General features: G+C 34.8%; 1 protein-coding gene across 1 annotated transcript in view; it reads left to right on the forward strand.

Annotated features, from left to right (window-relative positions):
* LOC133184337 (ubiquitin carboxyl-terminal hydrolase 24-like) overlaps positions 1-23,904 on the forward strand; it is a 376,170-nt gene that overhangs the window by 3,626 nt on the left and 348,640 nt on the right. The gene's annotated exons all lie outside the window — the stretch shown is intronic.

A 23,904-nucleotide genomic window follows, 5' to 3' on the forward strand; every position in this document is an offset into this window, starting at 1 on the left:
CAAAGTCAAAAAACGTTGAAGCAGTTGAATAGCTTACATCAGTATGTATCAACATATGAAGTTTGATTACACTATCTTGAATGGTATCTTTAAAACTGAGCTAAATACTAATTTAAGAAAAGTGATATCAAGGTCAAAGGAAAGGTCAAGGATAAAAAATGTTGATGCAGTTGCATAGCTCTCATCAATATCTATCAGCATATGAAGTTTGATGAAAATATCTTGGATAGTTTCTTTGAAAGTGAGCTTTGAACAGAGCTAAACACAAAGTGCGATGGAAAGACAGACGGAAAGACAGAGGGATGGAAGGACAGAAGACGGACATGACAAATACTATATGCACTGGCCATATTCATGGCGGGGCAAAAAACTATATAACTATCTTCATCAGTGAATTATATATTTTATGTTTATTTCTAATGGAATATAAACCATATTTTCATTCCTTTTTAGTGATAATATCTTTGAGGAATGGAAGCCATGTATTAGAGGCTCGACATTGTGGAATTTGCAACATGTGTAATATCATTTAAACAGAAAATGCATCTCTGTAAATACCGGATCTGTGTGCATTCAAGCAAGAAATTCACACCTGATATGCACTAATTAAACAAAGGGACTTAATTTGTATGCATTAGATAAACAAAGCCTTTCATGCGACCAAATTTTATACGGTGTACATGTATCAGAAAGCGTATTTCACCATCTTTACTTGACTATTTATTCATTTATTTTTAAAAATGGCTGTACAAAAAGGGCATGACATCTTAAAAAAGAACATTGCGCCACATGAAAATGGCATGCTACTGCGCCATGCTTAATCATCAAGGAAAAAACACGACTTCTATGGTTCAGTGTAGAATGAAAATGAGCAGATAATAATTGAAAGATACCGCGATTCAAATATTGAAGCCATGGCCGGAACCAAACTTACAGTAAAATCCGGAACCAATATTATGATTTTAAGGTTCCGGCCAGAACACGAAGTATCCAGAATGTAAATTATGTGAAAGCGGGTTTGTAGAAAATAGAACAAAATGAAAATAGCATTTTATATCTATGGAAAATAATATATCAAGTGAAAAGTCATCATATCAAAAAATTTTAAAAATTCATATTAAAAAATGATGTAAATCATACTGAGAGCTTTTTTTCTGGTTAGAAACATTGAACCTGCGGGTATCAACTTTTAAGTTTTGAGCAACATCATTTAATGTATTTGACTTTTGATTTGATACTGTGTGTTTCCAAGCCCATTTCTCTTCCAACTTTTAAGTTTTAGTACATTTATGTATGTTGACTTAATGTATCAGCAGCCTTGTTTGCCACTTTTCCTCATTAACGATGTTTTTTTCTACTTTCGGTTTTAAAAATCACCTCCAATTTTTATAATTATTTAAAATATATTTAATAATAATTTACGTTTGATGTCTTTTACAAATTATGCTCAAATTCTCAGTCTTTATTTTCTATCCCCATTACTATTTTTGTCAGCTGTGTGCATTCAAATGAGAAGTGATTTCCAGTACATTTCACACCCTTTATTCACACCTTCACGTTCATTAAATAAGGCGGTATTTCTGCATGCACTAGGATTCAAGGATTCAATTACTTTTTATTTTTAACGCTACTAATCAAAGCATCTAAATGACTTTAAAGAAATAACCAGATTAAAACAAACTGGTTTGAAATTATTCAAATTACAAAAATTTTGCAAGTGAAGAGAGCAATAAAATATTTTGAGTCAGGCTAATTTTTGTGGGTCGGTCGGCTAAGGGCAAACAAACAATATTTTACTTTAGGCCTAATTTAAGAAACCTGAGGTCTAGGTCAAAGGAAAGGTAAAGGTAAAAAAATGTTGATGCAGTTGATAGCTCACATCGATATGTATTAGCATATTTAGTTTAATAAAAATATCATGAATGGTTTCTTTAAAACAGCTAAACATTATTTAAAGACAAGAGGCCCAAGGGCCTTAACGGTCACCTGAGTACAACAATTCAAAGGATCCATATAAATAGCAAGAAAAATAGTATGATTAAGATCAACAAAATAATTGCTCTAAGTATCTTTCTATCTGTCCCCCATTTGTCACTATTACCATGCAGACTTTTAACAAAATGTCTATTACCTCTCACATTGACCTTACTTGGCCTTTGAAGAACATTTAAAAAGATAAGTTATTTTTGTCTCATCTTTATTCATCTATTATTTCCAAGTCTACCTGATTATTAAAACTATGAAAGTACTTTTTGTATTATACAATAAATGTTCTTGCATAATTCTCTTATTCTATTAACCTTTCAAATACATTATCTACAGTGATTAATTATCAAAGGTGAATGACAAAGGGGAATAACTTCACTCAGTAGAATACAAATTAATAGAGCCCTGGCCAGGACCAGAACACTTGACTAAATGGTCCAGATGTTCAAAATTCTGGTAAAAATACCCTTGCTTATTAAAACTTTTACTCTGTTTGCTTCCGATTTGCCCAGGAGCAGAGGAGATTTCCAAAGAAATAATGCATTTTCACTATTTAACACAGCCCTACCCTAACACCAGAACCCATGACCTAGGGTCATGAAAATTTACAGATTTGGAAGAGGTACCCTCATCATCATAACTATGCAATTAGTTGGTGAATCTCAAAGAATTCACACATTCTCCCTATATAATCAAATAGACCCCCCCCCCTTCAGAGAAACAACAGAACCCCTGGGACCACAAGTTTTAAAAATTTTGTAAAAGCATCCTTGCTCATCATAACTATACACTTGTTTCTTTGCTTTATAACCAGGAGTAGAAATAAATATTTTGAAAGAAATTATGAATTTTCACTATATAATCAATAGATCCCCCCTTTCACTAGAACCTCTGACCAAGGGGCCATGAAATTCACAATTTTGGAAGAGGCAGCCAAGCTCATCATAACTATGTACTTAGTTAGTTTATTTCACACCCAGGAGCAGAGAAGATGATTTTGAAAGATTTAATGCATTTTCACTAGGGATGTCAAAATATTTATTTTCTTTAGTCAAATATTCGATTGCTTTATTCGAACGATAGTTGAATATATTCGAAACTTTTTCGGAAACTAAAATTTTATTTCAAACTTCACTGGTACATGACATATTTAACCCCAAATCCTCTTTTCTTTGATTTATTAAAAAGTAACATCAAATGTTACATTCAGATGTTCACATGGACTTAAAATGTGGATAGCGTGTTTACATTTACTATATATAGACCGCTAATTTCTCCAAAATGTATGATTTCCCCGTCAATCATGTTTATAAATTGATCTGTAAAATAGGTTTTTTTAGGAAGCATAAAAAATGACAGTACGATATTTTTAAAAAAAGTTTATTAAAATGATGGGGGGGGGGGGGGGGGGGACACGGTGTCTGTGATAATGTTAAATATTTGAATATACTTTTGGTACCAACTATCAAAATGTCTTTTAAAATATGTAAAAGAATATTGATTTTATAATAATTATCGTAGTGTCCAAACATGCCACGGCTGTAATGGGTACATGTTATGAGATCAAGTCCAATTAATAATTTTACAAAGAAAGCGCGGTATAGCGATACAATTTTATTACAAAAACAACATTAATTGACAAATAATTCTCGCGGAAGTGAAGCATTTCTAATTACTGTACTTTCTACATATAAAGTCAACAGTTTTAATGAGGAAAATCATCTTTTGGACTGTGTCTGAGGAAAGACGATTTCTCAATTTTATCATGAGAATTCCATCTCTTTATCACTCTTTAATTGAATTTATTTATTCGAATGTCGTTTTGTTATTCAATCGTCGGTCCATTCGACTGATAGTCGAATAGTCGACTATTCGTTGACATCCCTAATTTTCACTATTATAATCAATAGAGCCCCACACTAACACCAGAACCCCTGACCCAGGGGCCATAAAACTCACAATTTTGGAAGAGGCAGCCATGCTCATTATAACTATGTACTTAGTTTATTTAATACCCATGAGCAGAGAAGAAGATTTTGAAAGATTTAATGCATTTTCACTATATAATAAATAGAGCCCCATCCTAACACAAGAACCCCTGAACCAAGGGCCATGAAATTCACAATTTTGGAAGAGGCAGCCATGATCATTATATCTATGTACTTAGTTAGTTTATTTCATACACAGGAGCAGAGAAGAAGATTTTCAAAGATTTAATGCATTTTCACTATATAATCAATAAAGCCCAGCCCTAACACCAGAAACCCTGACCCTGGGGCCATGAAATTCACAATTTCGGTAGAGGCACTCTTGGTCATCATAACTATGTACTTACTTAATTTCATACCCAGGAGCAGAGAAGACGATTTTCAAAGATTTAATGCATTTTCACTATATAATCAATAAAGCCCCCCCCCCCCTTTCCACCATAACCCCTGACTCAGGGGCCATGAAATTCACAATTTTGGAAGAGGCAGTCTTGCTCAACATAACTATGTACTTAGTTTGTTTATTTAATACTTAGGAGCAGAGAAGAAGATTTTCAAAGAAATAATGCACTTTCACCATATGATGCATATAGCCCAAACCTAGCACCACAACCCCTGATCCTGGGGCCATGAATTTCACAATTTTGGTAGAGGGCTCAAACCTTATTACAATCATGCCAACAGTTTGACTGCTTGATGTCCAGGAGTAAAGAAGAAGATTTTTAAAGATTACATTAATTTTGGTGGTTTCAGCCCCACTTTCACTATATGATCTATACAGCCCCAACCTAGCACCAGAACCCCTGACCCTGGGGACATGAATTTCACAATTTTGGTAGAAGGCTAAATGTTTATTACAATCATGTCAACAGTTTGACTGCTTGGTGTCCAGGAGTAAAGAAGAAGATTTTTAAAGATTGCATCAATTTTGGTGGTTTTAGTCCCACCCCTTGGGCCCCAGGGGGGGAGGTACCATGAAATTCACAAATTTTGTTCCCCTTCACCCATAGATGCTATATGCCAAAATTGGTTGAAATTGGTTAAGCGGTTTTGGAGAAGAAGTTGGATGAAAACGGATAGCAATAGGTCACCTGAGTGACTCAGGTGACCTAAAAAGTGATGTGAAGGTCAAAGGAAAGGTCAAGGTAAAAAATGTTGATGCAGATGATAGCTCACATCAATATGTATTAGCATATGAGGTTTGATAAAAATATATTGAATGCATTCCTTAAAACTGAGCTAAACAATAATATAAGAAAAGTGAGGTCAAGGTCAAAGGAAAGGTCAAGGTAAAAAAAAGTTGATGCAGCTGAATAACTTACATCAGTATCTGTCAACCTATGAAGTTTGATTACAAATTCTTGAATGGTTTCTTAAAAACTGAGCTGAACACTAATTTAAGAAAAGTGAGGTCAAAGGAAAGGTCAAGGTCAAAAAATGTTGATGCAGTTGAATAGCTTACATCAGCATGTATCAGCATATCAAGTTTGATTACACTGTCATGAATGGTTTCTTTTAAAACTGAGCTAAAAATTCATATAAGAAAAGTGAGGTCAAAGGAAAGGTCAAGGTCAAAAAATGTTGATACAGTCACAGGTACTTGTGGAAAGAACCCCCCCCCCCCCCCTGAATATACCCCACAGGTCTAAAAAATATTTTTATGTATTTTTTTCATAAATTATTCTTCTAGTACACATTTACAATGTATTCCATAAGAAAAATCCAAAAAATAACGCAGAATTAACATTTTACTAAAAAATCATACCCGCGGTATTATAAAATAGAGAAGGTAAGTCACTTCCATTTGTTTACACTTGACCCCTCTTGGATATCAGGCCCGAAATATCATTTACCTAATACATGTCACCAAAATGTGTCATGATATCTTGTTTCGGTAGATATTTTTGTCTTTAATCGTGCTATTTAATTGCCCAGGCATTCCATAATAATCCGAGTATTCATCTTCAAACGTGAAAAATGCTACAAGATTTGGAAATGTCAAAGTAGAAATTACCGAAGTGATGCAAAAATGACACCTAGCGTGTAACTCTTGAGTTCCGAGTGTTATAGAACTAAGGGAAAAGTCAGAGGTCTACGAAAAAGTTCGGGAAAATATCTTGAATAGTTTCTTTGAAACTGAGCTTTGAACCGAATTTAACGCAAAGCGGGACGGAAGGCGGACATGACAAACTCTATATGCCCTGGCCATTTTCCTGCTGGGTCATAAAACAAGAGGCCCAAGGGCCTTAACGGTCACCTGAGTATGATACAATAATTTAAAGGATGCATAGAGTATAAAATGAACTGAAAGGTGAAAAAAAAGAAGAAAAAAAATTGGGTGATCATGATCAACAAAATAATTGGTTTTAATATTCATTAACAGTTCATAAATTAGGTTCTAATCTGTTCCCCATTTATCACTATCACCATACAGTATATTAACAAATTATCAATGCTTCTGTACTATTTCAATCCCTTGTTGGCCTCTCTTGGTCTTTGATGAACATTTAATAAGACAAGTTATTTTTGTCTCATTTTTATTTATCTACTACTTACAAGTCTATCTGATCATTAAAACAATGAAAGTACTTTTTGTATTATACAATAAAAGTTTTTGCATAATTCTCTTATTCTATTTACCTTTCAAGTACATTATTTACAGTGATAAATTATCAAAAGTAAATGGCAAAGGGGAATAACTCCTCTCATTAGCATACAAACTAATAGAGCCCTGGCCAGGACCAGAACACTTGACCAAATGGTCCAGATGTTCAAAAATCTGGTAAAAATTCCCTTCTTATAAAATTTTTCACTCTATTTGCCTCAGATATGACCAGGTGCGGAGAAGATTTTTAAAGAAATAATGCATTTTTACTACAGATTCACTATATTATCAATAGAGCCCCCCCTCCAAAAAAAAAACACCAGAGCAATCTGACCCTGGGACCATAAGTTTGCTCATCATAACTAATCACTTTGTTTATCTGCTTAACACTAAGGAGCAAACCGGATTATTTCATAGAATTAATGCATTTTCACTATATTATCAAGAGTCCCACCCTCACACCAGCACATCTGACCCACTACTCTGAAAGAAGTACTCTTGCTCATCATAACTATACACTTAGCTTCTTTGCTTATTTAAAGAATATTTTCAAAGAAATTTTGCTTTTTCACTTTATAATCAATAGAAGCCACCACCCCCCCTCCCCCTCACCAGAACCCTTAAACCTGGGGTCATAAAATTCACAATTTTGGAAGAGGCATCCTTGCGTATCATAATGTACTTAGTCTGTTTAAACAATACCTAGGAGCAGAGAAGAAGATTTTCAAAGAAATAATTCACCTTCACTAAAGGATCTATATAGCCCCGCCCTGGCACCAGAACTCCTGTCCCCGGGGCCATGAATTTCACAATTTTGGAAGAGGCATCCTTGCTTATCATAAAAATGTACTTAGTTTGTTTAAATAATACCCAGGTGCAGAGAAAAAGATTTTCAAAGAATTAAAATATTTTCACTTTATAATCAATAGAGCCCCGCCCTAACACCAGAACCCCTGATCCAGGGGCCACGAATTTCACAATTTTGGAAGAGGCATCTTTGATTATCATAACTATGTATTTAATGTGTTTCAATAATACCCAGGAGTAGAGAAGAAGATTTTTGAAGAATTAATGCATTTTCACTATATAATCAATAGAGCCCCACCCTAACACCAGAACACCTGCCTCTGGGGCCATGAAATTCACAAGTTTGGAAGAGGCACTCTTGCTCATCATTACTATGTACTTCATTACTTTATCTAATACCCAGGAGCAGAGAAGAAGATTTTCAATGAATTAATGCATTTTCACTATATAATCAATAGAGCCCCGCCCTAACACCAGAACCCCTGCCCATGGGGCCATGAAATTCACAATTTTGGAAGAGGCACTATTGCTCATCATTACTATGTACTTAGTTACTGAATTTAATACCCAGGAGCAGAGAAGAAGATTTTCAATGAATTAATGCATTTTCACTATATAATCAATAGAGCCCCGCCCTAACACCAGAACCCCTGCCCATGGGGCCATGAATTTCACAATTTTGGAAGAGGCACTCTTACTCATCATAACTATATACTTAGTTAGTTTATTTAATACCCAGGAGCAGAGAAGAAGATTTTCAAAGAATTAATGTATTTTCACTATATAATCAATAGAGCCCCACCCTAACACCAGAATCCCAGACCCTGGGGCCATGAAATTCACAATTTTGGAAGAGGCACTCTTACTCATCATAACTATATACTTAGTTAGTTCATTTAATACCCAGGAGCAGAGAAGAAGATTTTCAAAGAAATAATGCACTTTCACTATATGATCTATATAGCCCCGCCCTAGCACCAGAACCCCTGACCCTGGGGCCATGAATTTCACAATTTTGGCAGAGGACTCAATGCTTATTACAATGATGCCAACAGATTGACTGCTTGATGTCCAGGAGTAAAGAAGAAGATTTTTAAAGATTGCATTAATTTTGGTGGTTTTAGCCCCACCCCTCAGGCCCCAGGGGGGCAGGGACCATGAAATTCACAATTTTTGTCCCCCTTCACCCATAGATGCTATATGCCAAATTTGGTTGAAATTGGTTGAGCGGTTTCAGAGAAGAAGCTAAAAATGTTCAAATGTTAATGCACATCGCACGACGCACGCCGACGGACAAAAACGGATAGCAATAGGTCACCCGAGTGACTCAGGTGGCTTAAAAATACTGAAAATACTAATAATTATATTGTTTTTTATTAGATTGAAAAAAATAATTTGCAACTATCTGTGATCTCTGTGACATGACGCTCTGCAGAGTTAGAGACCAGTTCGTTTTACAAAAGAACTTACGACTAAGACCAAAAATTAATTCTCTTAATAACTTTCTATTTTACATTAAATAGAAAATGGTTTTAGTCTTTTTCAAAGATATGTAGAAAGATACTTTAAAGCTATTACTTCTAAACAGAATCATTCATTTTTGCAAAATTTCACCATCAACTGAAGTTTTTGGTCTTAGTCGTAAGTTCCTTTGTAAAACGGGCCACTGATATTTATAGTTCTTCCCAATTCCCAAGAGACATAAATATCACCAGCTTGATCAGAGATGCTCTAACAGAAATGATTAAGACAGCCTTCCCACATTTGATCTATAAAAAAAAACAAGAAGTGTTTGTGAAACACTGATGCCCCCGTATGGCAGCCTATGGTGAAGGTTAAAGTTTCTCATATGCAAGTCAAATTCCAGGCCATGAGATCAAAAAGTTGGTACCCAAAGAAAGGTATTTTCTCAAGGAATACACCTGTGCAAAGTTTTTCAAATTAGATCAAATTCCAAGGTCAAAGAGTCAAAGTTGTTGGTATCTAAAGGAAGAACATGTCACAAGGAATGCACATCTGAAGTATGAATGCCCTAGCACCAACTGTTTAAAAGTTATGGCAAGGTTTAAGTTTTTCAAAAGTAGGTCAAACTCCAGTGTCGAGGTCAAAGGGTCAAAGATGTTAGTATCCAAGGAAGGTCTTGTCACAAGAAATAGTCTTGTGAAGGATGAAAGCCCTACCACCAGCTGTTCAAAAGTTATGGCTAGGTTTAAAGTTTTTTCAAAAGTAGTTCAAACTCCAAGGTCAAGAGGACAAAGTTGCTAGTATCCAAAGGAAGGTCTTATCACAAGGAATACACATGTGAAGTTTGAAAGCCCAAGTTCCAACTGTTCAACAGTTATGGCCAATGTTAAAGCCTCATAAAATTTTGCAAAAGTGGGTCAAACACCAAGGTCAAGGTCAAAAGGACAAATATGATATTGGTATCCAAGAAAGGTCTTGTCACCCAGAATACACATGTGAAGTATGACAAGAGGCCCAAGGGCCTTGAATCGCTCTTCTGATAAACTGTACAACATATCATTTCTATTTGAAGCCTCTAAGTATCCTGTATATTAAGATAAGGCCTTGAAATTCCAAAGGTAGGTCATCATGACCTACATTTTAGATAAAACACTCTGAGAACCCAGGATGATTCTAAGCCAATTAGTACCTGAGAGTAGGTCATGGTGACCTACTTATCTCTTGTCATTCTCTGAGGACCCAAGATGCATCAACTAAATTTGATGATTCTAGGCCAATTAATACCTAAAATATTTTTAAAATTATAACCATAAAATTTCAAAAGTAGGTCACAGTGACCTACTTTTCAGATGACATACTTTGAGGACCCAAGATGCATCAACTGACAAAGCTTGATGATTCTAAGCCAATAAGTACCTGATATATTTAAATAAAGCCATAAAATTTCAAAAATAGGTCACAGTGACCTCCATATCAGTCGACTAACTCTGTGGACCCAAGATGCATCAACTGACAAAGTTTGATGATTCTAAGCCAATTAGTACCCGATATAGTTAATTATAGTAATATAAATTGAAAAGTAGGTCACTGTGACCTATTTTTCAGTCGACCTACTATGAGGATCAACTGACAAATTTTGATGTTTCTAAGCCAAAAAGTACCCGAAAATATTAAATACAGCCATAAAATTTCAAAAGTAGGTCAGGATGGCCTCTTTTCAGTTGTCGTACTCCAAGGACCCAAGATGCATCAACTGACAAAGTTTGATGATTCTAAGACAATTAGTTCCTAAAATATTTAATTATAGTCATATAAATTGACAAGAGGCCCATGGGCCATATCGCTCACCTGAGCACATTGGCTAGGCAAAAGCACAAATCAGTTCAGTATTGAAAAGATTACCTGGGGTGGGGGGGTGGGGGGGGGGGAGAGAGGGGGGCTTGAATTTTAAACTACCTGATGATGCCTCCATGTCAATATAACAAATGGCTTTATTGTACTTGAGAAGATTTTAAGAAAATTTTCCCATATATTCCTTTGTAAAAATTTGATCCTCCATTGTGGCTCCTCCCTATCCCAGGGGTCATCATTTGAACTTGAATCTACACTACCTGAGGATGCTTCCATATCAATATGACTAAACATAGCTTTCCTGTACTTGAGAAGAAATATTATTTCAAAATGTTCTTATGTAAAACTTTCGATCCCCCAATGGGCCCCATCCAACCCCTGGGGGTCATCATTTGAACAAAATTGAATCTACACTACCTGAGGATGCTCCCATATCAGAATGACTAATCATGGTTTGCAGTTCTTCAGAAGAAGATATTTCCCTATATATTACTACTTAAGACTTTGATCCTCCAAAATAGAATCTACACTATCTGAGGATGCTTCCATGTAAATATGATCAATCAGGGCTTTGCTGTTCCTGAGAAGAAGATTTTTAAAATTTTTCCCTATACATTTCTATGTAAAACTTTGATCCTCCATTGTGGCCCCACCCTACCCCCGGGGGTCATGATTTGAATAAATTTGAATCTACACTACCTGTGGATGTTTACATATGAATATGAACAATCTGGGCTTTGCTGTTCCTGAGAAGAAGATTTTTCCTATATATTTCTATGTACAACTTTGATAGTCCATTGCAGCCCTGCCCTACCCCCCTGGTCATGATTTGAACAAACTTGAATCTACACTACCTGAGGACGCTTCCATATAAATATGACTCATCATGACTTTGTTGTTCTTGAGAAGAAGATTTTTAAAGATTTTTCCTATATATTTCTATGTAAAACTTTGATCCTCCATTGTGGCCATGCCCTACCCCCGGGGGTCATAGTTTGTACAAACTTGAATCTACACTACCTGAGGATGCTTCCATATAAATATGACCCATCATGGCTTTGCTGTTCTTGAGAAGAAGATTTTTAAAGATTTTTCCTATATATTTCTATGTAAAACTTTGATCCTCCATTGTGGCCCCGCCCTACCCCCGGGGGTCATGGTTTGAACAAACTTGAATCTACACTACCTGAGGATGCTCCCATATAAATATGACTCATCATGACTTTGCTGTTCTTGAGAAGAAGATTTTTAAAGATTTTTCCTATATATTTCTATGTAAACCTTTGATCCTCCATTGTGGCCCCACCCTACCCCCGGGGGTCATGGTTTGAACAAACTTAAATCTACACTACCTGACGATGCTTCCATATAAATATGACTCATCATGGCTTTGCTGTTCTTGAGAAGAAGATTTTTAAAGATTTTTCCTATATATTTCTATGTAAACCTTTGATCCTCCATTGTGGCCCCACCCTACCCCCGGGGGTCATGGTTTGAACAAACTTGAATCTACACTACTTGAGGATGCTTCCATATAAATATGACTCATCATGGCTTTGCTGTTCTTGAGAAGAAGATTTTTAAAGATTTTTCCTATATATTTCTATGTAAAACTTTGATCCTCCATTGTGGCCCCGCCCTATCCCCGGGGGTCATGATTTGAACAAACTTGAACGTACACTACTTGAGGATGCTTCCATATGAGTTTCATCTTTCCTGGCTCTATGGTTCTTGAGAAGAAGATTTCTAAATGTTGCCATTATTTTTTCACTAATTCCTAATTATCTCCCCTTGAAAGAGGGCGTGGCCCTTCATTTGAACAAACTTGAATCCCCTTTACCCAAGGATACTTTGTGGCAAGTTTGGTTGAAATTGGCCCAGTGGTTCTTGAGAAGAAGTCGAAAATGTGAAAAGTTTACAGACAGACAGACAGACAGACGGACAGACAGACAGACAGACAGACAGACGGACACCGGACAAAATGTGATCAGAAAAGCTCACTTGAGCTTTCAGCTCAGGTGAGCTAAAAAGTAGGCCATGGTGACCTACTTTTCAGTCGACCTACTCCGATGACCCAAGATGCATCAACAAAGTTTGATGATTCTAAGCCAATAAGTACCTGAAATATTTAATTAAAGCCATAAATTTTCAAAAGTAGGTCACATCACTCACCTGAGCACTGTGGCTAGGAAAAAAGGAAAAATCAGTTTAGTATTGAAAAGCTTAAATGCATAAGTGGTCCTAACCAACCCCTAAAAGGGAGTGGGGGGGGGGGTATGATTTGAACAAAATTAAATCTACACTAACTAAGGATGCTTACATAATTTTTTGACTGTGACTATTTCCTCTACAAGTTTGAACTTTCATTGTGGCCCCACCCTACCCCTGGAGGTCATGATTTGAACAAACTTGAATCTACACTATCTGAGGATGCTTCCGAATAAATATGACAAACAATGGCTTTGCTGTTCTTGAGAAGATTTTTAAAGATTTTTCCTATATATTCCTATGTAAAACTTTGATCGTTCATTGTGGCCCCACCCTACCCCCAGGGGTCATGATTTGAACAAATTTGAATCTACACCACCTGAGGATGCTTCCACATAAATCTGATCAAACATAGCTTTGCTGTTCTTGAGAAGAAGATTTTTGAAGATTTTTCCTATGTACACAATGTAAAACTTTGATCGTCCATTTTGGCCCCACTCTATCCATGGGGGTCATGATTTGAACAAACTTGAATCTACACCACCTGAGGATGCTTCCATATAAATATGACCAATCATAGCTTTCCTGTTCTTGAGAAGAAGATTTTTCGAAGATTTTTCCTAAGTACACCTATGTTAAACTTTGATCGTCCATTGTGGCCCCACCCTACCCCGGGGGGTCATGATTTGAACAAATTTAAATCTACACTACCTGACAATAATTCCACATGAATTTCATCTTTCCTGGCCCATTGGTTCTTGAGAAGAAGATTTTTCAATAATGCCATTAATTTTTTGCTATTTCGTAATTATCTCCCCTTGGAGGAGGGCGTGGCCCTTCATTTGAACAAACTTGAATCCCCTTCACCCAAGGATACTTTGTGCCAATTATGGTTGAAATTGGCCCAGTAGTTCTGGAGAAGAAGATGAAAATGTGAAAAGTTTACGACAACAACGACGCCGACGCCAACAAAGACAGACAACGGACAAATTTCAACCAGAAAAGCTCACTTGAGCCTTCGGCTCAGGTGAGCTAAAAAGTAGGTCAAGGTGACCTACTTTTTAGTCAACGTACTTTGAGGATCCAAGATACATCAATTGAGGTCATAGGCCTTCAATTGTTCAAAATATGCCTCTAAATCATTTTGAAAAAGAATGGCTGCAAAATTTAAAAAGTAGGTCACGGTGACCTACTTCTGAGTCAACATGATATGAAGTCCTTAGATGCATCAACTGACAAGATTTGATAATCCTAGTCCTTATAAATATCAACATTTTAATAAAATGTAATTTTTGGTCAACTTTGAAGTGATTTTGAGTGACTTTGCCCGAGGGTGATGCCTTGAACAACTTTTAATCCTCAACATATCCTCATCCTTTTGTGTAAGTTTGGTGATAATCTGCCCATTGGTTCTTGAAAAGAAGATTTTTTAGCAACCAGTACTTTTGTTTCTATTTTCCTAATTATCTCCCCTTGTTTAAGGGTCACAACCCTAGTTTTAGTATAAACGGGAGCCCTTGGGCCAAAGATACCCTGTGACAGATTTGACAATAATTGGCCAAGGGGTTCTTGAGTTATGGCCCATATTCTAAAAAGTTTACGCACACCGCACACTGCACAAATGGCCATAGCATTAGCTCTTTGAGCCTTTGGCTCAGAAAAGCTAAAAATCCTAGCACTATTACTGTTAAAAACATTATGGCCAAGGTTAAGGTTTTCCAAAATTAGGGTAGGTCAAACTCCAAGGTCAAGGTCAAAAGGTCAAAGTTGTTTGTATCCAAAGGAAGGTCTAGTCACAAGGAATACACATGTGATGTATGAAAGCCCTAGCTTTAACTGTTCAAAAGTTATAACCAAGATTAAAGTTTTTTTCAAATGTAGGTCAAACTTCAAGCTCAAGGTCAAAGGGTCAAAGCTGCTGGTATCCAAAGGAAGGTCTTCTCACAAAGAATACAAATGTGAAGTACAAAAGCCCCATCACTAACTGTTCAAAAGGTATGGTCAAGGTTAATGTTGGGTAAAATTTTGCAAAACTGGGTCGAACTCCAAAGTCAAGGTCAAAAGATCAAATATGATGGTACCCAAAGAAAGGTCTTGTCACAAACAATACACATGTGAAATATGAAAGCCATAGCTCCAATCAATCAAAAGTTATGGGCAAGGTTAAAGTTTTTGCGGACAAACAGACAGACAGACGGACAGACAGGGCAAAAACTATATACCCCTGAATCTTTGATACGGGGCATAAAAAAAATCTTGAAGAACTCTCTATAAAGTTCGACTCTGCATGCTTCATTACATCAATTGAAATGACTATACTTGTTGTATGTGTGCAGTTATTTTTCTAGATAGAAATATACAAAATTTATTTATTTATATAACCTTGATGGCAGATCAGCCTGCAATAAAAGGATGTGCATATATGTGACCCAAAAAAGCAGGGGGGGGGGGGATTCCATGTTACTAACCATCTTGTGAAACAGATTCTGAACTACATTTAACGAGTAATGGTGAAAATCATGACATAAGGGCGGATTCATGAATTTTGCGCGACTTTTTAGGAAGATTGGTGTAAGGTGTTTCATTGCTAAAATTTTATTAAAAAAAAATATCGTAGGTATTTTGAATGCTTTTTCATATACTTTTAAAGAAATCTGAGCATCCTGATGTTCTTTTTTTTTTTTTTTGGTTAAATGTTTAAAAGATTTTTATGTTAACTTGTGTGTATTCTTATGAATAAACCAAAACAAAGTACTAAAAAGTGTTTTAGCTTTATTTATATATTAACAAAAAATCATACTTTATTGACAAAAATCTAAGGAACACAGTCACCTTTAATGAGAATCATCATATTAAGAATACACGCTCAATTTTGTATGTAGTTAAAGCTATATGTGGCGTATCTGAGCTAAAAAATAAAAATACGAAATTGAATTTACATAAACACGATATATGTTATTTATGTTCAAAATAAAATTTTCGCCAATTTTGAACTTGAATAACCTCATGTTTCCATAGTTATATTGATTTTAAACTGTGTCTGTTAATTAAATGCGGAGTCGGTAAATAAATCGGTTATTGTTTTAAAGAATTAAGTACACTATGTATTATTCCAAGGCCCACAATTTTTCGTATTTTGATATACACATTTGCAAAAATATAACTACTATGTACATGTAGAAGAAGATTGGTAGTTTTGATATATGCATAACAAAATTTCGCAAGTACGTTGATTAGAGGTATTCACAGGATTTAAACACCCGTTCTTTCCGGAAATTGCTATTTTTTCCACTATTTTTACAACAAATTCCCAAAACTGAAGTAGTGCACACCCCTCGAGCAAAATAAAACATATATATTTGAAAATAATTTGATAAAAGACAAGCAAAAATAATGATAAGAATTTGCTCGAGGAATGTGCAGTATGTTAATTTTGACATTTCATGACTATTTCCCGTGGTGGATACAAAGTTAGTGGAGAGGCGAATTCTTATCTAGGGTAATAATAATGGTGTATTTCGCGTAACAATGTTAAAAAATAATTTTATCATTGATTGACCATATTTATATTGCTCATACAAATATATTTGTCATGAAAATAGCATAAAAACTAAAAAAAATGTTTTATAGAAATGACAAATTGCGATATTATTTTATACAAATAAGCCTTACACTTGATAAATGTTGCCAGCAAGAAGGAAAGAGATCAATTTAATACACTAAAGCAATAAAATAAAAATGTTCAGCTGACAAATGAAATCACTAAAAGTATTATTGCAGAAAAGAAAACGCTTAAATCCTAGCCTTTATCTTATTTTGGTACTGAAACGGCCTAGTTGACGTCTGCATGTATGTAAATAAATTACGCAATAAACTCAAATATTCTGAAGTCTTGTATTTTCAGTCATTTATACAAGTGCACGGTTGATGTTTCAATATATTTTCAGATTTTATAATTTCACGCACAATATAAGCGCACTGCATCTGCATAAGTTTATATTGTAGACATTGTCGATAATATTATGCAAATAAAAACAAAGGCTCATATTTCACCTTGTAAAATTTATTTTTTTACCCGTATATTCTACTTAAGATAATTCCACATATACCAGAGTTGTAATTTCTTATCATTGAGGATCCAGTGAAGTTAAAAGAAGACTGGAATGAGAAAGCAACAGAAATGTCCAAAAAAGAATTTCGGACCAAAAAAAAAATAAAATAAAATAAAAAATTAAAACGCTGTATCGGATGAGGGGTTCACTTTTCAGCAAGGTTACCTGTCACTAAATTCTTTCACCCCATTACGGCGATGTATGTGTATCACACAATTTAATATAAGTATAAACTGTGAAACAAAATTATCTGTTAGTGTGTACAAGTCTGAAAACAAGTTATTTATCAGGCACGAAGAATCAGGGACGAAGGGCCACTTCCCACTTTTTCCAAAACTTTGAAAATATTCATTGAAAGACTGCCCCCTCCCCTCTGTTTGCTGTAGAATAGGTAAAGTTTAGGAAAATAGTGTATTGGAGGAAAATTGGCTGTGAAACAAAAAATTGTGAAAAAAAAAGCTGAACCTACCGAGACACGGGGCCTCGGTTTTTAAGGTCTCATTCGAAAGACCCGCAACTTTCTCTTCAAAGTGCCGAGCGCTTGACGAAGGAACATTTGCTACCTATTTTTTATTGACTTAGGTCGGTCGCGGCCGTGAATCGAACACATGACATTCAGATCACGAAGCAAGCGCTCAACCTGAAATGGATTGAAAATGCCTATGACCTTTCTCTCTATAGGTTTGGTATCGATGGCTTAAAATACTTACTTAAAGATAGGCTCTCATATTGAGCGAAACTTCAAGCAACAGTATTTATCTATAACAAGCTTATCTTTTAAAAAGATTGGTGAGCTAGCGCTGTAGCATAATAAAATACAGAAGAAGATATCTGAACCATTGGTTAAATTTGCTGAATCGATTAATTATTAATAGGAAGGCAGATTGGTGCACTGGGGGGGGGGGGGGTATCACAATTCAGAATGGTGAATCTAAGAGTGTGCTTCACGTCGGCAATGGCATAACTCCTAACTGTGCTTTAAGCATTCTGCATTTTACTGTAATTTCAATTTCGAGGTGAGCAGAACCAATGAGCACCTTCGGGCCTTTCCGTCAAGCTCGGAAAACGTATCCGAGGTTGCCGCGGTTTTCCGAGCTTGCCGGAAAGATCCATGAAGGTAGATTAGAAAAGCTTGTATTCATTACAACTTTAGAAATAACAGTCTTGGTTTTATAAGACCCGAGTTACTATTACTTTTTTTTCATTTACGTGCAGGTTGGACAACAAAACACGAAACTTCAGATCATATGTATTTTCAGATGATAAACACTAAATTACATGTCTTTCTGACATACTCTGAAAAAGATTTTTGTTGTTGTTGTTGTTTTTTCCGAGCTTGCCAGAATTATCCACTAAGGTGGTAAAACTGTAAGGGAAGCTAGATGTCTAGAATCTTGGCATTATATGGCCAAATTTTTTCTTGTACTTTTATGTGTAGGTTAGAAAATAAATCAAAAAAAAATTCAGAATCCGGATCTAGACTGGTATTGACTGTCTCTAACCTACGAAATGTATATCGCGCATATCAGACAGGAAAGGCTAGTGTAAATTCGGATCATTTCTAATTTTGTATGACAAAACGAAATTGTTATCGTACAGTCTATCTACAGTAGTTTTCCCAGAATCTCCGACCGTGAAGTTGAGCATGCGTATTTCAGAAATATAGACTAACGTAGTTGCTAGCGCTCGAGAGCGCTAGCAATTATATGTACGTATTTAAAAAAAGATCGTAAAAGTGTTTTTCAAAGAAATTAAATGTTTATAAATGTTTATTTTTATTTTATTAATTTTTTTTTAATTCATTTATTATTATTATTAATTTTTTTGGAAAAGCTATACTAAACTGGTGGAAAAAGCCTCAATAAGTTGCTAAAGAAAATGCGATAGAAAGTTGCCTTTGCCAACTATCCAAGAGAAGTACTGCATCTCTACCAGCTTGTAAAGGGGGGGGGTGATACTTGATTGGAGCATTTGAGAAGGACCATCCAGTGACATATAAAATTATTAATCGAATGACAGTACTTTTCATTTTTTTTGGGGGGGGGGGGGGGGGACTTTTTCAGATGATGACAGAAACATTTTAAACACATTTTGTTTAGATAAATTCGTAAATGACACCGTGACTCGTTGGAAAGGATGGGCTGGGGAATTTGCCTTTCAATGTTAAATATATTAATTAAAATTTCAAATACTTTTCGAAAATATCTTTAATGCTTTCTCATAAAATTTTATAGGGAATCTGACATTCTATAAAATAGTGTTAAAAGTTTTAATGCAATCTTAAAAACAAAGCAAGGAATTTGCATAAAAATTGGCGTGCTTTTAAAAATCAAACTCTTGCTTGAATTAGAATAATCAGATACTTATAATAAGCGTACTATTAAATATGCGTTACGCATCTCTCTCTCTCTCTCTCATTTGTACGGATATTGTCAGACCCCAAAACCAAACTGTTTGTCTGAGGCCGTTATTTAACTGATTGAGGGTCGACAAAACGCATTTTGCCTGAGAACAGAACATAGTCAATAAATGTTTTGTTATACCTTTGTATCTTGTGCTGTCTTCCATGATGTAAATTTACTTAAACCACACTGGGGTTAAACTTGGTCAATTTCATCACTGTCGAACACCAACGAATGCAAATGAGATTTAGCTGATCCCGCCCACAATTTTGACGTAAGCGGTCCAAAATCTCATCGACAGGTCAAATATCTTACTCAGCGACAAAACATCGATCTTTTTATGACCGCTCAGTACAACACTGGAAATGTGTATAGATTTATATAGAAACCAATTTTTAAAGGTATAACAAAATTTTGTGTTGTACTCTGGAAATCTTCAGAATAAACTCTGAAAATATTGTAGGGAGTAAATGTCAGAAGCGATTTGTGCATATGTGTATAAATGATAGAGGCTGTATTCGAATGATTAAAACTCTGTATCAGACAAGGGCGGTCTGTGAGAAAATGGATTATCTGTATAAATCTGAACAGAAACTTTGAGTTAATTGGTAAAGTCATGGAAAGAAAAAGGTGCTTCACAGTTGCTGATCTTGTAAGTGCACAGTTACGAGGAAAAAGAAATAAAAAATAAAACATGGACAAACAAAATTAAATTATGCTACTGGTATGATTGTTAGCAAAATAAATTAAATTTGATAGAGAAACGTTTTTAATAATTGGCTATTGGACCAAACTGTGTGAAATGTAAAGGTTTTTTTTTTTTGTTTTTTTTTTTTGAAAACACCAAGTCAACTGATTTCTGTTAAATCGAATGGAATCAAACTTCATAAACCAACAAAATAAATATTTTTATATAATAAAATGCGTTTTTTTTTTAATATTTCTCGAGAGTAATATAATGAACTTTCCAACAACCCTTGTATTTGCGTAGCTTCGCTAGGTTGACGTCATAACGTCATAGTGTTATTTTCCAAAGAAACTATCTAAACTCAGAAAACTTTGTAGGAAAATTGATTTGAGATAATTACAAAAATTAAGCTGAATTAAAAAGAGGACATCTTAGACATGCTTCAAAAAAATCTTCGTCAGATTTGGGGACAGGGCCGATTTTGGTGCATAACGTACTTTCTTCTTTCTAATATCTTTGAAACATGATTGATTTAAATTGTGTAATTTACAGGAAAGTCCTATCTTTATATAAAGTAATAAAACAACTAGAAAGATCTTTTTGATTTTTGTTAGTCTGGACTTAGAAAAAAAAATACACCATATATGACTTTATTTCAAATACGTATGTCTTCTTGTATGTTTTTATGTAAACTAATATACACATAAATGCAAAGTGATTATACGATAGATGTATAGTACATTACGACTTTCAAAATCATATTGTGAGGAACACAGTGGGAATAGTTGAATATGATTTGTGCTATAAATTATGTTCCATTGAGGTTCTTGATAAAATTGTTTTCTCAGAAAAGCAATAGACTAACAACATTTCCAGTTATTGAATTTCAAATTCAGCCAAATTTAAACTCAATCAAATTTTTTAGCTTAGATCACAGAGGGACCAGAGAAGAATAAGATATTACTTATCTTTTCAGTTCAAAATCCATATGTTTTGCGCTGTATCAAAATAAAAATGTTGAAATCTGATAATGTCAAGTTGACGTCATAACGTCATGTAGTGTTATTTTCTGATGAAAACTCCCTATATTTTAAGAGCTCTCTTGGAGAAATGGTTTGAGATAATTACAAAAATTTAACTGAAGTAGGAAGTTGCCACTCTAGACATGTTTCAAAAACAATTTCATCAGATTTAGGGACAGGGCCAATTTTGGCTCTTAACGTACTTTCTTCTTTACAGGAATTATGATTAGAACACTCTATATGTTCAATCAACATTCAAAAATTTCAAAATGCCTACTGTTGCCATGGAAACAGGAAATACCTTTATCAAACTTCACAGAAATAAAGGTCAACGCCAATAGTTGTGCTGATATATATTAAATTTTCAAAGGATGTCTATTTAAAAACTGAACATTCCTATTTGCAGTTTCTTGATACGAGTGGTCAATAAACATTGTATATACGTTTATGTTTGATCTTTTTAATGCTATAAATTATTCAATTTCTTTGTCTTCCTAATTTCTTTTCTGTCTAATATTACTAGGGCACGTAAATGCTAAACTTTAAAGCTTGCATATGTCACCAGTTTCTTGATATGATTAAGATAAAATAATATATCCATAAAACGTAGGACCAACGCTTCTTAAACACTACAAACTATTCATTTTATTTTCATTTAAGTAGTTTATGGGGACTGCACTGGTATAATACACATAGTACAGAGTGTAGAGATAAAACTTCTCTGTGACAGAGAAGATACGGAAAACTTTCCTATTGCCATAGATACAAGTTTCTATGAAATAAAAAGGGTATATATCTGGTGGGCGCATTTTTATTTCCATCTTTTCAAATATATATATAGAAGACCTTATCATAGTTTACTCCCCCCCCCCCCCCCTTTCTCTCTCTATATATACTTTTCTCTAATTGTTAAGAAAGCAAGGTTTGCTTTATGTTTTGGATAAAATGTAGAAAATAATTGAAATGACCTAATCCTAGATTTGCCATTCTTGAGAAGATTTTGTCACCATATATTTCCATTTCTATTTGTTTTCTCTGCGATAACTCTTTGAAAGTTAGTTGGGTTGATTTCTTGATCATTCTACCGGAATGCAAATTTCGCCATGCGAAAGGTCAGGAGCTAAGAAGGCCTAATATGCATGTAATTCTTGTAAGGCTGTCTTTGTGTCTGACTCTAAGGAGGCCTAATATGCATGTAATTTTCATGCGGCTGTCTTTGTGTTTGACGTCAGTGGGCGGGGACTATTGAAATTGACATGTAAGGCCTCGTGTAATTTAAATCTATTAGTCTACATTTTTAAAATCTAAATGTACAATTTTATTTCACAATGAAATGGAAATGTAAGGAATCACTGTCTAGTTAGTAGAGTACGCCAGGGACATCAACAGTAGTTGGAAACGTGGGATAATTTATTCATAACGGGTTTCGCCCGTTATGCAAATTATCCCACGTTTCCAACTATCGTTGATGCCCTGGCATACTCTACTAACTAGACAGTGATTCCTTAAATATATATTTTAATCATCATTATTTTTTAAATTCAGAAACCTCAAGCCTTTAGAAACTTATTTTCACATGCACAGCATGCTGTTTCTGGACTTGACAGTGACATCCAGACCCCCCTTGTTTGTAGATCTCCAAACATAAACACATCCGCACTCGCTAGATACAACTACACGCATAAACATGCAAACTGGATGACAAACAAGCTGTAAAGGGCTTTGAAATGGCAGGAATTCTGCAACATACATACCCGTTATCTCATGTTTAACAAAAAATATGTTTTTGAAATAAAAGTAAAAGAACTGCGAACAATAGTATTGTTCTCCCGCCTACCTCCAAGTCTATTTTCAAAAGTTAACACATTTGAACGATTTTTCATATCTATATAGATATTTTATATGGATTTTCATAAAACATTACTTCTTTGGGAAAACAAAGAGAGATAACTCTATAATTTCGGTAAAACTTTTCACTTAATCAACGGAAAACGTAAAATATTTTTAAAACATCTTTCCCCCTGTGAAACAAAAATTCCTTTTTACAGGTACATGTGTAATATGGACTGTCATTTCACAAATTCATATACCAAAGCTTTTTGTGTTTCACGGGGGGAACATATGTTTACAGACAAAAACTACAAAAATGCTTATATTTTCCACCAATTTCAAAGGGATTTGCAACTAAAACATTGTATTTTATTAATAATATATGTTTAATTTTATATGAGTAAAACATAAGAAAAGATTTAAGGAACATTTATTCATATCCAAGAATATTTTAAAATGTGGTGATGCTTTAGATCCCGATTTCAGTGAAAAATATCTACCCCCCTTATTTAAAGAGCTGGAATTAGGGGTAATTAATTATTTAACACTAGAATTAAAATTATCAGTAAATTACCCTTGAACTGTTCTTTGCATTCAACAAAGATTGTATGGCCAAACTGCCATTAATATTGAATTAAATGGGTGTAAAATGTAGGCGAGAATCGAGAGTTAGAGTGCGTAGTTCTTAGCTTTAAATTGTGTTTACAATTTGTATGATATTACCCTGATATGAACAGAGTGTAATTGATAATTTCTCCCAGAATTTTTGTTTAATGAACAGTTTGTGTTTTCATTGTGCAGGTGATAATTTGGATTGGACTGTTAGATTGTTTGAGAATAATACACTTACATCTGAATATCGTCCTTTGGGGGTAATACCACTTATTGGTATATATATATATGTACCTTGTTGAAAAATTTACATGATGTTTGTTTTTCTC

Source organism: Saccostrea echinata, unplaced genomic scaffold (assembly GCF_033153115.1).
Source record: "Saccostrea echinata isolate AGI-Se365-2 ecotype Australia unplaced genomic scaffold, CSIRO_AGI_Sech_v1 ptg000010l, whole genome shotgun sequence".
In the NCBI taxonomy this organism is placed as follows: Eukaryota; Metazoa; Mollusca; class Bivalvia; order Ostreida; family Ostreidae; genus Saccostrea; species Saccostrea echinata.